The 14,705-nt window shown below is 38.4% G+C and overlaps 1 protein-coding gene across 4 annotated transcripts in view; it reads right to left on the bottom strand.

Moving 5' to 3' along the window:
- RBFOX1 (RNA binding fox-1 homolog 1) overlaps nucleotides 1-14,705 on the bottom strand; it is a 991,812-nt gene that overhangs the window by 813,678 nt on the left and 163,429 nt on the right. The window lies entirely within an intron of this gene.

Genomic DNA, 14,705 nt, shown 5'->3' with positions numbered 1-14,705 from the left:
CAAGTTTAAACAGGTGCCATTACTACAGGTAATGAGTGGAGGAAAGAGGAGACTCTTAAAGAAGAAGTTACAGGTCTGTGAGAGCCAGAAATCTTGATTGCTTGTTTCTGACCAAATACTTATTTTCCACCATAATATGCAAATAAAATGAAAAAAAAACAGACAATGTGATTTTCTGGATTTTTTTTTCTCAGTTTGTCTCCCATAGTTGAGGTCTACCTATGATGTAAATTACAGACGCCTCTCATCTTTTTAAGTGGTGGAACTTGTACTATTGCTGACTGACTAAATACTTTTTTGCCCCACTGTATATGCACAATATTAGTATGCTGTAACAGAGGGCTTACAGATACTGGGCCAACTTTATATGGGAAAAACCTTTAATATATATATGTATATTTATTTATATATATTATACAGTATGCATACAGTACTGTGCAAAAGTTTTAGGCAGGTGTGAAAAAAATGCTGTAAAGTTCAAGAATGTTTCAAAAATAAAAATGTTTACAGCATATTTTTAGCAATTAACAACATTTTTTTTTAAATGAATAAAAGAGAATATTTGGTGTGACCGCTCTTTGGCTGCAAAACAGAACAGCACCAAAGCATCAATTCTCCTAGGTACACTTTCACACAGTCGGGGATTTTGTAGGATTATAGTCCAAATGTATGAGGAACCCTTTATACCAAACAGGTGATAGTGACCATCATTGTTAAATGTACTGTGTATGTATGTCTCTATATATTTACAGTGTGATGCAGATTGTTGCTCTATGTACATGATCTGGAAAGTAAAATGTGTTTTTTTAGACCTCAATGATATGTATGGAGAGAATGGGTGTTGAAGAATCTGATTTAGCTCTTGTAGCCATGGTTGATGTGGCAATGTCTCCTTATTAGCGTCTCTTTTTTTTTTTTTTGAAGAATTTTACTTTGTGCTATTCCTGATGGTCTCAGGTGAGGAATATAAACCTATCCTCATAAAGACATCTTTCCAAATTAGAGAAAGCCATGATTTTATTATTAATCGATTAGAGCTGCTTAACCTTTTGACAGAGTTTTCCAGCGAGCAGAGAAGCTGCTGACTTGGCAAGGAATTATTGAAACAATGCAATCTCATTGAACATGGTACTTCAGATAATGGAACAGTACTCACTAGAATAATGAGTACTCTGACTGCTTACAATGTAATTTGTAACACTTGAAGAGCACAGATCCACTGAAAATGATTTATCTAAGGTCATACTGGGAAGTCACTTGTGGTTGCCAGTATATGAGAAATCCACTGATGTTTATTCAGTGGTCGATACTTTATTACTAGAAGTGTGTAGTTATTACTATTACTAACCCATGCTTCCATTCATACAGTGTTTGTTCAGTTGTATCATGGCTGAGAATCAATTCTTGTGTCTGGGTACAAAAAATAATATTGGACCAGTCTTTGTCTTTCATCAAAGTCCTATTAAGTATGTTTGGCTTATAGTGAACTGGAACATTCACACCAATCACTAGGCAGCTGGTTATGGAGCCAAAAAGGTTCAGTTGAGTGGAAAAAAAAGGAATTGTAATTTTTTTCATTTTCATTCCAGCTCCTTTTAAGCTTAGGAGTCCAGTAGGCAGTTCTACTCAATGATCGCCTCCACCAACAGCACGGTGGATCAGTGATTGGCACTGGAGTCCTGGGTTCAATTCCCACCAAGGACAACATCTTCAAGGAGTTTATATGTTCTTCCAGTGTTTGATGGGTTTCCTCCGAGTTCTCCGGTTTCCTCCCACACTCCAAAGACATACTTATAGGGAATTTAGATTGGATTGTGAGCTCCAATGTGGAATTGATCGCTGTGTAATATGATGGCGCTATATAAGAAATGCATAATAATTAATTGCCAGACATTTCTTTAGTTATGCCTATTAAAAGAAAACTACTGACTGCCTGATGGCCATACTGGCGCGGGAGTGCCAAATCGAGCACCAGCAGCATAGTACTGCACATGCACATTGTGCAATGTCCCACCATTAAGAAATTCCTTTTCTCTTGCTCCATCTACTTATGACTTAGCAAAAAAGACCCTGGTGGGATCGAAACGTTTAACTTTGTCACTTAAAACACAGAGCTTTAATTTTGTCCTTACCCAATCCCACAAATAAACTTTTCTGCACTTATGAAATAAAAAATGTGAGGTAAATATCTCTTTTACTTCAAGTTTTCTGGGGTCATATTCCCTGTTACACCTGCACCTCGATGGCTGACTGAGTGCACGCCAATCCTCTGAATCAATGAACAGGAGTAATCAGAACAATAAAAAGGATCAGAGCCTGGCAGTGTAGACTGGCTTTCAGGGGTTAACATAGAATGGCCCCACCCAGTGCTGACAGAAGATAGAAACTAATTAACAAGATTAAACCTGTAGGTTCTGGACTGGCAAGAGCCATAAGTCCCAAGAATTAGATAGGATTTATGGTATCAAGCATCACTCGCATCAACGGTGTGACGCCGTCTAGCGGCTGAAGCAGAGACCGGCACTGATGTTGCAATTACATGGTGAGCAATGGAGGTCAAATTGCCAGGAGGTTGAGAGATTTTCACAGTTTCTCCTTACAAACCAACACTATTTGTCCCCCAATGTGCAGGGAAAAGCAACACAAGGTCAGTGGGAGCTGTCTAATAAAGCTATGTCAAATCCTGAAAATGAAGCTCCCATTGACTGATATTATAGCATATTATTTAAATACATTAAAATAATAATACAAGTGTGAACAGATATGTAGAACATTAGCTTTTGTAACACAGTCCTGGTATTTTTATTGTGTGCCTATGCTCAGGTATTGTTGCGGCATGTGGTGTTTGTGTCATCAATCATGGATAGTACTGCAGTGGTTTTCTACAACCCTGAGGGAGCAATCTATACCTTCTTAGAGTTGACTACATATGCCTTGAGTTCTGAATATCAGTTTGTCTGTCCCGGGGAATGAGTGTTTGGACATGTCTGTATTTTTTGCATTCCGTGACATAACATGTATTTCCCTGTGTTTTTGGCTTTTCATCTTTACAATATTTTCGAAATAGAAGAAATAGGAATGAGTCAATTCATCCCATCAGAAACGAAAAAGCAATATTTACAATGTAGAAAATAGTATGTCCACTGAGTCTGAGATAAAAGTAACCTACAAATGAAATGAGTCAGTCACTGGTGACCACCTCATTTGGATAGTGCATTCTGTATTTGCTTTGATATGTTAAATTGATATTTTGCAATTGCTTGTTTCCTTTTTCTGATAAAACAGTCTGTGCATTTTAATCAACCCATATGATGTCAATGTCGATTTCTATGCAAAATCGCCCAAATTCCTTACAGCTGGGTCAATATATAAACAGCCCCCAATGGAGTTTACAAAAAAGAACTAACTGATGTATCAAACACAGTAGCTTGTCAGAGAAAGGTATTTATTGATGTTCTTCTGACACCTAGAAGATAAATTACAGCCCTATTAATTCTTGTTGGCAGATTCAGCTAGGCAGGAATAATACTGAGATAACTCTAGTGAGGATTGCAGTGTTAAGGGACTCTGACCTGGAGCACTTAGATAGAAGTAGCTTACAAATCTCCTGTCAGTCTTTTTATGAGAAAATTGCTGGACTCATTATGTAGATATCCAAGTTAAACATACAGGCATTTTTTTTTATTAGATTCAATTCATTTTCAGAGTTGGAAAAATTGCTCATATCTATCCAGAAGGTTAGCCACTATGATTGAGACAAATGTAACTAACCACCATTTCCACTTGGGAAATTGTGGACCCTAAAATAAAAAAAATAAAATGTGAATCCACAGTGGTTGATACTAGAGTTGGTACAAATTGTTTCGCAGGAACCAGTCCATCAGTAATTTGTGGCCACCTCCTATCTCGGGGCAACTGCCAGTATTATTTTGATTAGTCGGCCAAACATGACATCCGATACGCATCCAGACATAACAATGACCTCAGATCAGGCCATTTAATCAAAACAAGACTCCATTGATGCAGTTCTCAAGCCTCATATCAAGCAGCCACATTATACTCACGTGACCAATGAATCGGATTGTGCAAATCGATTCACATCAGGTCTACTTCATTTTAATGGCTAACTGAAAATGTGATGACCCAGTGAAAAGGTGATTTTGGTTTTGTATCCGTCAATGATGAATCTCAATTTTTATTTCTATTTTTTCCTATCAACTGGCTTACACAGTACAAAGATACATCTTTCTGCTTCTTAAGGTCCAAATTGTGAATCAATTTCTAAAATAAAGTGTTTTAGCACTACACATTCCTTGGCTTATTATCTACGTACAAATGTAGCAAGCACCAAATGAACAATAGTATTGAACGTCCTCTATGTGCATCCAATTATAACAATTGCTCTATGCGAATATGAAAGCACACCATGGGATGAAATGATTGTTTGTTGGCACTTGCTACATATGTATAGAACATTCTAGAATACCAAAGCAAATTAACTTTACTGGTTATTGTCTTTTCTGTTTGTTGATGCAAAAGATAATCTACAAAAATAAAGTGATGTGTCAGTCAAATGATGAACAATTTTCATAGCCACAGCCACTGTGGTGATGATCTGTCCATCCGTCCGTCTTCCACACCACCCATATTAAAATTAGTAACTGAGAGGTCCCCATAAGAGGTCCCCATATATTGTAATAAACAAGAGAATTGATGCACAGTAATCCTGACATACTACACTTTCAGATTGAATTATTGAGCGAGTCCCGCTTTGTAGTGCTGTCAAAATGTAGTGATATGTAAATAATGATGTCGTTATCATCCCAAATAAGAAACTATGCATTTTTGATATGACAGAATATGAATGTCTTCCTTTATGTGTTGTAGTTAGGATAAAGCATCATGTAGTTAAACCTTTATTATATAGAAATCATTAGCTTATTGGATCAACAAGTACAGAAAACCTGACCAATTACATTCACAGATTTTATTTATATAATACATATTTTTATGATGTTATTTAATAATTCTTATTAGCTATCCTTTGCAATACACTTGATTGCGTCCAATACATTTTTATGATGTTACATATTTCTTATTAATTATCCTTAACAATATCATTTATTTTATCCATAGATTTTATTTATATAATAGATCTTTTTATTATGTTATATAATATTGCTTATTAACTCTTCCTAATATTAGACTTTACTATTTTCATATATTTTATTTATATAATAGATCTTTTTATTATGCTATATAATATGACTATTAATTATTCTTAACAATATACTTTATTATATCCATAGATTTTATTTATATAATATATATGTTTTATCATGTTTTATAGTATTGCTTATTAATTATCCTCAGCTATATACGTGATTTTATTTATATAATATATTTTTCATTATGTTATGTAATATTGCTTATTAGATATTCTTAGCAATATACTTGAATGTATCCATAGATTACATATATTTAATAGACATTTTTATTATGTTAAATAATATTGTTTATTAGCTATCCTTAGCAATATACTTGAATATATCCATATATTTTACTTATTATATATATATATATATATATTGTTTATTAGTTATCCCTAGTATCATACTTGATTGCAATAACCTCCCTCCATTTTATTTTCAGACACAATGGCCCTGATATATCGAAAACCAGGGGTAAAAATGCCGGTCTTTATGAGGGAGCATGTTAGAGTCAGGCATTCCTGATTCTTTAAGTAAAGAGGGAACAAAATAAGTGGCAAGACTCATGGAGGTAAACGCTACTTTTCAGACAAGCCTTATTCATTAAGAGGTGCTTGCATCCATGCAAACCACCACAAATTTTACACCAGGTGAAGACTGGCGTAAAATTTCTTGCTTGTAATAAATTAGTTGAGTTTTGATGTCATGCTCCCATTTCACCTCCATCCTGCTTCAAGGTCCATTTTGGTGCATTAGGGTGAAATCAGAGTGAAAAAATGAGACTTACAGCATCAAAGTGTTTTACTCCAGATTTCAGGCAAAAATACTTTGATGAATCGTAACTTTCTAAAATATTAAAATACAGAGAAAGTGTATAAAATAGGGATCTATAATGATGGAAGGGTATGTGTGTGTACATTTTTAGAAATTTTGGGAGGCCCAAACCATATCTAACTCCGGAGGAGAATATCATAATAGTATAAAAGAAGTAATATGTAACAAATAAAACAGAAAAAAGCCTCCACAGTCACGTAGCACTAGCCACAACTCAGCGTTGGGTCCCTTTATCCAATTGTTTAGCACCTAGAAACACATGTTTCATCAATCATCAGTTTTTACTCATGGACAGTTGAGTTTTCTTCTTTGGCACAGAACATTAATTTTCCCGGAGGCAGGAGCCATGTGTGTGTATGCAATTACACACTTTACGTGACATAGTTAAAGCTTATGGGTACCTTGCTGGCAGATCATGTGCGGCTACATTTACAGATAATAAGAATTGGAAAGCTGCCTATCAAATCTGTCTATCCATAAAAATTACTTCTAAATCCTAGTTAACGTTTGGGTTCCTTTTATAGCTGTAAACTGCAAACAACGCACGCAGTATTAAGTTATCCTCAAATCTGATCTCTTGTACGGTCTCCGAGGAAATGCATTTTGTTTTGTTTATCACAGGCTCCAACCGCAATATTGTCAAAGTCAAATGTCCCATTAATGCAAAAAGTCAATACCAAAATGTACAGTGCATAGCAAAATGCATTTTCTTTTATAACCTTCTATCAATAGGTAATAAAGGTATTGAATTCTGCTACTGTCTTCACATTTCAACCTGGATGTAGCAATGTCTCTTTCTTTGATATGTCCCTGTGCCTTTTCCTCTGCCCCCGGGTAACCCTAAAACAAAAATAAATCTCTAAGAGCTGTATTTCATTTAGATATGTCTGTTGCCTTAATCCATGGATTGAAGGGTCTGGTAGCTTTTCCCTTGCTTCTAGATGTCAACAGATAATGAAAAGATAATTGCTGTATTGATCACAGGTTCCAAGCACAATCTTACTGAAGGTTTCTCTTTCCAAAATGTGTAAAGATAAACCAGTGATGTAAAACTACACAGCGGTTATATGTCTGGCAGGCATATTCACTTGGAGATGGATATATAGGGGTCTAAATAATAGAAAGAATGCAAATGAGAAGGTAAAAAAGAAGAAACTGATGGTCCTTTGAAATTTATGGACTGTTCTACTTGAAGATCGAAACATTGTGACTAAATGTCACAATCATAAATATACCAACTAGTCAATACTATACTATGAGTCAAAAAGGTATGTCGAAGGTTATCCTAAAAATGTAAATTACAATTTACAAAAAGAATCAGGGGTACATCTAAGGATTGTGAATATTTGAAAGTATCCTTACATGATTTTTCTTTTCCAATCAAAGTGGTGGTCCGAAGTCCAAAGTATTTTTTCTCCTTAATCCCTATGTAGTGCCATAATCTAAACAATTTTCTAATACACTTGCAATAAAATGTCCCATTGTACACTATCTAACTGCTTTTCTATATTTTTTTCCCAGTGCATGCTGGAATACTCAAAAGATCATCAGAGGCAGAGGCTCCGGTCACTGCCATAGTCCCTGGCCCCTCCGTAATAGTGGAGTCATTGCACTGTGCACTGAGCACATTGACGGAACTCTGTTGTCAACTCAGATCAGGAGTAACAAGCCTGCAGATGCCTGCATTGTCAGAATTTTCACATTGCCTCAGATAACTCGCGCACAGAGACCTGCTCCGCCCCCGCAAGTAATGTGACTGATCTATGCATGTCGAGTCTCAACACTGGGATTCTCATGCAATAGGATTGTCAAACTAAGCATCATCAAAAACAAAATTGGGGAAAAATAAAATAATGGTTAGACAGTGTAGTTAGAGTAGGATAGAGAATTTTTATTAAATTGGGATCTAGGACTAAAATTGCTTTGGACCGGGACTAACGGATAGCGCACAAATAAATTTTCCAATGTGCTCTTTTTGAGTACACAATTCTCTCATTTACTCATTGTGCTGTACCAGCAGCTCCATTAGTGCCTGGGAAGATGATTCTTTATACATGATTTATACATAATTTAGTTAGAGATGCATAAGTGGGTTGTCTCACATAGTTAAATGCCTTCCCAAAGTCCTATTGGGCTATATCACAGTCATAGAGAATTTGTTGCAGACTCTACTCTGTGAGACAAAATGGAGAGCTGCTCTGTTAATACTGCTCCCGTCCTTGAGAATGTGACATGTATGACATGGTCAAAAACTCATCTGATAGTTCCTTGTATTTACCTATAACTTATAATATGTCAAATGACCCTACACAATTTAATAGATGGCTAATACCATGTTTTCTTTCACCATGAATGTTGGTTCGCAGTCCACAACAAGAATTTGAAAGCACAGTCAACATCTAAGGTGGTAACAAAATGAAAGGACTCGTTGTACAATATTTTCCACTTCATAAATAAGCTCCCATGTTTCGGCTAAGGAGACAAGTCTACTTCCTAATTGGGACTTTTTTCTATACTGTTATTGTTCCGGGAAACACACATTTTACTCCTTAAACATATTTTACGAGAGCACTTTAAATAAGAGCTCTCTAAAATTCCAAAAGTATATACAACTAAAGTAAATTTGACCATTTTCTAAAGCGTACAGCTAGCTGCTTAATTGCATTACACTTGTGTAAGTAGTCAGCAATTTAGTTTCAAGTGGCGCGCACTTATGTATTTTTCCTTTTCAGCTTTTCTGGAGCACTCTTCTTAACAGATAATGCATTCTATTGACTTAACCCCTGAGTGCTCTTGACATGTAAATATGTGTTTACTAAGTGCTTCTTAATATGTATATCTTGTTTACTATGCATAATTCCAATGATTTGTTCAGATACTTATTTTTAATAAGAAAAATGATATGAAAACATTACCTCTCCGACTTCTCACCTTCGCTGTAATCATGTGCATTATCCTCGCCTTTGTTTATATTGATTCTGCTTATCCAAATAAATGTGCATTCCTCATAATGCCATGCTAATATACTTTATCTGCTCTTCAGTTAGCCTTTTGGTTGAAAATAAAAAGGTGCAACTTTAAACCAGGTGTCCTGGTTTGAGAGAAAAATCTGCAGTCACTGCATGTGACTGCAGATTTCTGAACCATAACAGCATGTGTAGCAAATTTGGTCTCCATTTCCTATATCTGGTGTGAGCTAGAGCTTACAAGACCACGGTTTTCATATATGTGGCCACCTGCAAACTAGACATGTTTGTCTTTTCTAAATTTACTACTATTGAGAAAAGCGAGATAAGACTAGTCAGCAAGTGACAGCATGCATGCAAAATGCATGCAAATGGTCAAGTGACTGCTCGTTTGGCCACATATATTTATCACTTGACATACATGTGGTCACTAGCCAAATAGTCTCATCCCGATTTTCTCAGTAGAAGGTAATTGAGAGAAAACAAACAAGTCTAGTTGGCAGATGACCACATGTATGCAAATTGTCATCATGTAACCTCTAGCTCACACCAGAAATACAAGAAAGTCTAATAGATTAATGCTATGAACAGGTCACCGAGGAGGATGGCAGGAATAGGCTAGGCCACGAGGAAACCAGAAAGGTTGGTAACTTAGCGGATTGCAGACCCCTAATCCTAACAACACAACTAACATTAGCCATGGAGCGTACCTACGATGCCCTAGATGCCTCAACACAGCTGGAGAACTAACTAGGCCTAAAGCAAGAAAGGTGAAATCTAAACTGCCCCGGAGTAGAATCCCAAAGAAATAGATAGCCCCCAAACATATATTGTCAGTGAGACAAGATGAAACACAAACGCAGGCAGAAAATAGACTGAGCAAATGATGGGGCCCGAACTGACAAGACAGGATAGGAAAGGAAAGACACTGTCTGCAATCATGCAAAAACCCTAAAAATTCCCACATGTCTGATGTTCCCAAAAACAGTGAGGTCTCACGACTTCGTCCCCATTATATCAGCATTCTAGTATGAACTGGCAGCAATGCAAAAGAGACTAATTTAACAGGGGACTGAACAAACTGACACAAGCTGTAACATATGGAGCGCAGTCCAGCACTGTCCCCAGCGGGGAGCACGCTGAACGCTCACAACAAGCAGAAAGAGGCAAAACCAGAACAGATGCAAAGAATTAACAAATGAACAACTTAACTGACAAAATGCAGGATCAGGGCAGGAGACATCAGACCTCAGAATGCACAGGAAAACTAATCACCAGCAGACTTAAATACTCCAATCAGTAACCCCAGATTTTCAATCATCATCATCATCATCATCAGGTGGCAGACCCCTGTCAATCCGGCCAGCTCCACTACCCACTGTAACCACCAGAGGGAGCCCTAACTCAGAAGTAAGAGAATTCACAACAGATTAATATGAATAATATGAATAAAATGATTAATTCATATACTTTTTTAGGTTATACAAATCTACTATTCAAGTGCTTTGCAGGCTAAAGCCAACTATACATACACGATAACAGTCTCTTGAGTGCTCATTTAATCGACAGTTATCCCTCCAAATTCCCCCATACACGTTACTAGAAAAATATATACGGCACTCCTGGTGAGTAGATAAGATGCTCAAGTAGAGTTTTAACCTGTAGAGATGTAAATAAGGAAATTGGCGCTCAAAATTGCAGTGAGTGATTCAATGTTTCATTGGCAAATCGTATAGTTTTAGTTAACGTTTTGCAAAATTCAGTGCTGTTTGCCAGTGCGCCATTCCATATCGATGCTTGTCACACTGTTAAAAGACACTGCATTTTGTGGACTAGAGGTAATAAACCTCTGGTGGTTGATTATCACCCTTGAGAGCAAAAAAAACAGGGCATATTAAAATCTACAAGCCCAATATCCCATTCCCTATGTATCTACAGTTTGGGGATATTCTAGATCAATGTTTACCGAACCTCATCCTCATGGCCCCCAACACATCATGTTTTAAGATTTTCCATAGTGTTACACAGGTGTGAGAACCTGTGGCAATGTCTGATGCCGTAATAATATTTCCATCACCTGTGCAATACCAAGGAAATTCTGAAAACATGATGTGTCAGGGGCTGTGAGGACAAGAGTTTGGGATACACAAGTCTATAAAAACAACCCCTGTCCATACATGCTAGTCATCTGGTCCAACCAAAATAGTAAGATTCAGCCTACATTAATATAATCTGTATAATTAGCTTTAAGTTGCATGGATGTCTTGTTTCCAGTTGAACCATAACAACATGTAGAGTAGAGTCAGAAGAAGCATATATCTGCGTGAAACATCTGTTACCCATTCAATCTGTGTCTCAGACATTACATCCAATTGCCTAATAAACTATCTTTTAGGCCTTATTCACACGGGAGTATTTTTTTGTTCATCACTATTTCTATGTCAACACCAGGAATGTATCTAAAGTACAGACTAGGTGTCAATCTTTGAATGATATTTTTTTCTCTGCAAAGGTACTGTCACACTTAGCGATGTACCAGCGATCCCGACCAGCGATATGATGCGGTCAGGATTGCTGGTGCATCGCTAAGTGGTCGCTAGTGAGCTGCCACACAGGCAGATGTCACCAGCAACATCGCTGGCAATGGGGGTCGCTACTTACCTGTCACACTAGGCGATCCTGACGTCCTCCCGCCCTGCTCCACACTTGTAGCTCGTCTCTCCACAGGAAGTGCCGCAGGAAGCTGATGACGAGAAACAGTCCAGGACGTTCTCGCGCGATCAGCGATAACCAGCGAGGGAGCGGGTCGTAGGTAAGTTTCAGACACAGCTATATCGCTAGCAATATCGCTATAACGTCACAAGTTATAGCGATATTGCTAGGGATATCGCTTTGTGTGACAGTACCTTAAGTTCCGTTCCTGGCTTTGGTATACAACATTGATGCAAAATTACTGACGTTTGAGTGAGGCCTTAAAGCCAGTTGTCAGTGCCTCTTTCTATTCCTGTTCAAGTTGACTTTAACCCCTTTCTGACATCCAACGTACTATCCTGTCCATGGGCCCCGGGCCCCTATGCCCATGGACGGGATAGTACGTCTCAGCGATCAGCGGCGCCCACGTGGTGAGCGCTGCTGATCGCGACCGGGTGTCAGCTGATTATCACAGCTGACACCCGACACAATGTGTCAGGACGTTAACCCCTTGCACACCGCGATCAAACACGATCGCGGTGTACCGGGGGTTAAAGGGAAGCATCGGCAGGGAGGGGGCTCCTTCCATGCTTCCCTGAGCCCCCCACGGCAGCGCAATGTAAATAATGATTTATTATCATACTGCCAAACAAAAAGTGTAATAACGCGCGATCAAAAAGATGCATATAAATATCCATGGTACCGCTGAAAACGTCATCTTGTCCCGCAAAAAACGAGCCATGACACAGCATCATCAGCGAAAAAATAAAAAAGTTATAGCTCGCAGAATAAAGCGATGCAAAAATAATTATTTTTTATATAAAATAGTTTTCATTGCATAAAACCGACAAAACATAAAAAAACGACCTAAATGAGGTATCGCTGTAACCGTACTGACCCGAAGAATAAAACCGCTTTATCAATTTTACCGCACGCGGAACGGTGTAAACGCATCCCCCCAAAAGAAATTCATGAAACGCTGGTTTTTGTTCATTCTGCGTCCCAAAAATCGGAATAAAAAGCGATCAAAAAATGTCACGTGCCTGAAAATGGTACCAATAAAAACGTCAACTCGTCCCGCAAAAAATAAGACCTCACATGACTCAGTGGGTCAAAATACGGAAAAATTATAGCTCTCAATATGTGGTGATGCAAAAACTATTTTTACAATAAAAAGCGTCTTTTAGCGTGCGACAGCTGCCAAACATAAAAACCGCCATAAATAGTAAATCAAACCCCCCGTTATCACCCCCTTAGTTAGGGAAAAATAATAAAATAAAAAAAATGTATTTATTTCCATTTTTCCATTAGGGTTAGGGTTAGAGCTAGGGTTAGGGCTAGGGTTAGGGTTAGGGTAGGGTTAGGGTTAGGGTTAGGGCTGAGATTAGGGATAGGGGTGTGTTGGGGTTTGGGTTGGAGTTAGAATTGGGGGTTTCCACTGTTTGGGCACATCAGGGGCTCTCCAAATGCAACATTGCGTCTGATCTCAATTCCAGCCAATTCTGAATTGAAAAAGTCAAATGGTGCTCCTTCCCTTCCAAGCTCTGCCATGCGCCCAAACAGTGTTTTACCCCCACATGTAGGGTATCAGCCTACTCAGGACAAATTGCAAAACAATTTTTGGGGTCCAATTTCTCCTGTTACCCTTAGGAAAATAAAAATTGGGGGCAAAAATATCATTTTTGTGGAAAAAAATGATTTTTTTATTTTCACGTCCGAGCGTTATAAACTTCTGTGAAGCACTTGGGGGTTCAAAGTGCTCATAACACATCTAGATAAGTTCGGTGGGGGGTCTAGTGTCCAAAATGGGGTCACTTGTGGGGAGTTTCAATAGTTTAGGTACATCAGGGGCTCTCCAAATGCACATGACACCCGCAGACCATTCCATCAAAGTCTGCATTCCAAAACGTCACTGCTTCCCTTCCGAGCCCCGACGTGTGTCAATACAGTAGTTTTCTCCCACATATGGGGTGTCAGCGTACTCATGACAAATTGGACAACAACTTTTGGGGTCCAATTTCTCCTGTTACCCTTGGGAAAATGAAAAAATTGGGGACTAATTGATCATGTTTGTGGAAAAAATACGATTTTTTTATTTTCATGCCCGGGCATTATAAACTTCTGTGAAGCCCTTGGGGGTTCAAAGTGTTCACCACACATCTAGATAAGTTCCTTAGGGGGTCTCGTTTCCAAAATGGGGTCATTTGTGGGTGTTTCCACTGTTTAGGTACACTAGGGGCTCTCCAAAGGCAACATGACACCCGCAGACCATTCCATCAATGTCTGCATTCCAAAACGTCACTACTTCCCTTCCGAGCCCCGACGTGTGCCCATACAGTAGTTGTCTCCCACATATGGGGTATCAGCATACTCAGGACAAATTGGACAACAACTTTTGGGGTCCAATTTCTCCTGTTACCCTTGGGAAAATAAAAAAATGGTGACTAAAAGATCATGTTTGTGGAAAAAATACGAATTTTTTATTTTCACGCCCGGGCGTTATAAACTTCTGTGAAGCACTGGGGGGTTCTGAGTGCTCACCACACATCTAGATAAGTTCCTTGGAGGGTCTAGTTTACAAAATGGTGTCATTTGTGGGGGGTTTCCACTGTTTAGGTACATCAGGGGTTTTCCAATCGCGACATGGTGTCCGATCTCAATTCCAGCCAAAAACGTCAAATGGCGCTGCTTCCCTTCCGAGCTCTGCCATGCGCCCAAATAGTGGTTTACCCCCACATGTGGGGTATCAGCGTACTCAGGACAAATTGCACAATAACTTTTAGGGTGCTGTTACCCTTGGAAAAATAAGAATTGAGGGTGAAAAGATCATTTTTGTGGAAAAAATATGATTTTTTAATTGTACGGCTGTATGTTATAAACTTCTGTGAAGCCCTTGGGGGTTCAAAGTTCTCACCACATATCTAGATAAGTTCCTTGGGGGGTCTAGCTTCCAAAATGGGGTCACTTGTAGGGGGTTTCCACTGTTTAGGTACATCAGGGACTC

Source organism: Dendrobates tinctorius, unplaced genomic scaffold (genome assembly GCF_039654945.1).
Source record: "Dendrobates tinctorius isolate UK_male_01 unplaced genomic scaffold, ASM3965494v1 ptg000129l, whole genome shotgun sequence".
Classification (NCBI taxonomy): Eukaryota; Metazoa; Chordata; class Amphibia; order Anura; family Dendrobatidae; genus Dendrobates; species Dendrobates tinctorius.
The sequence above is the reverse complement of the archived record's forward strand: the minus strand, read 5'-3'. Positions and strand labels throughout refer to the sequence as shown.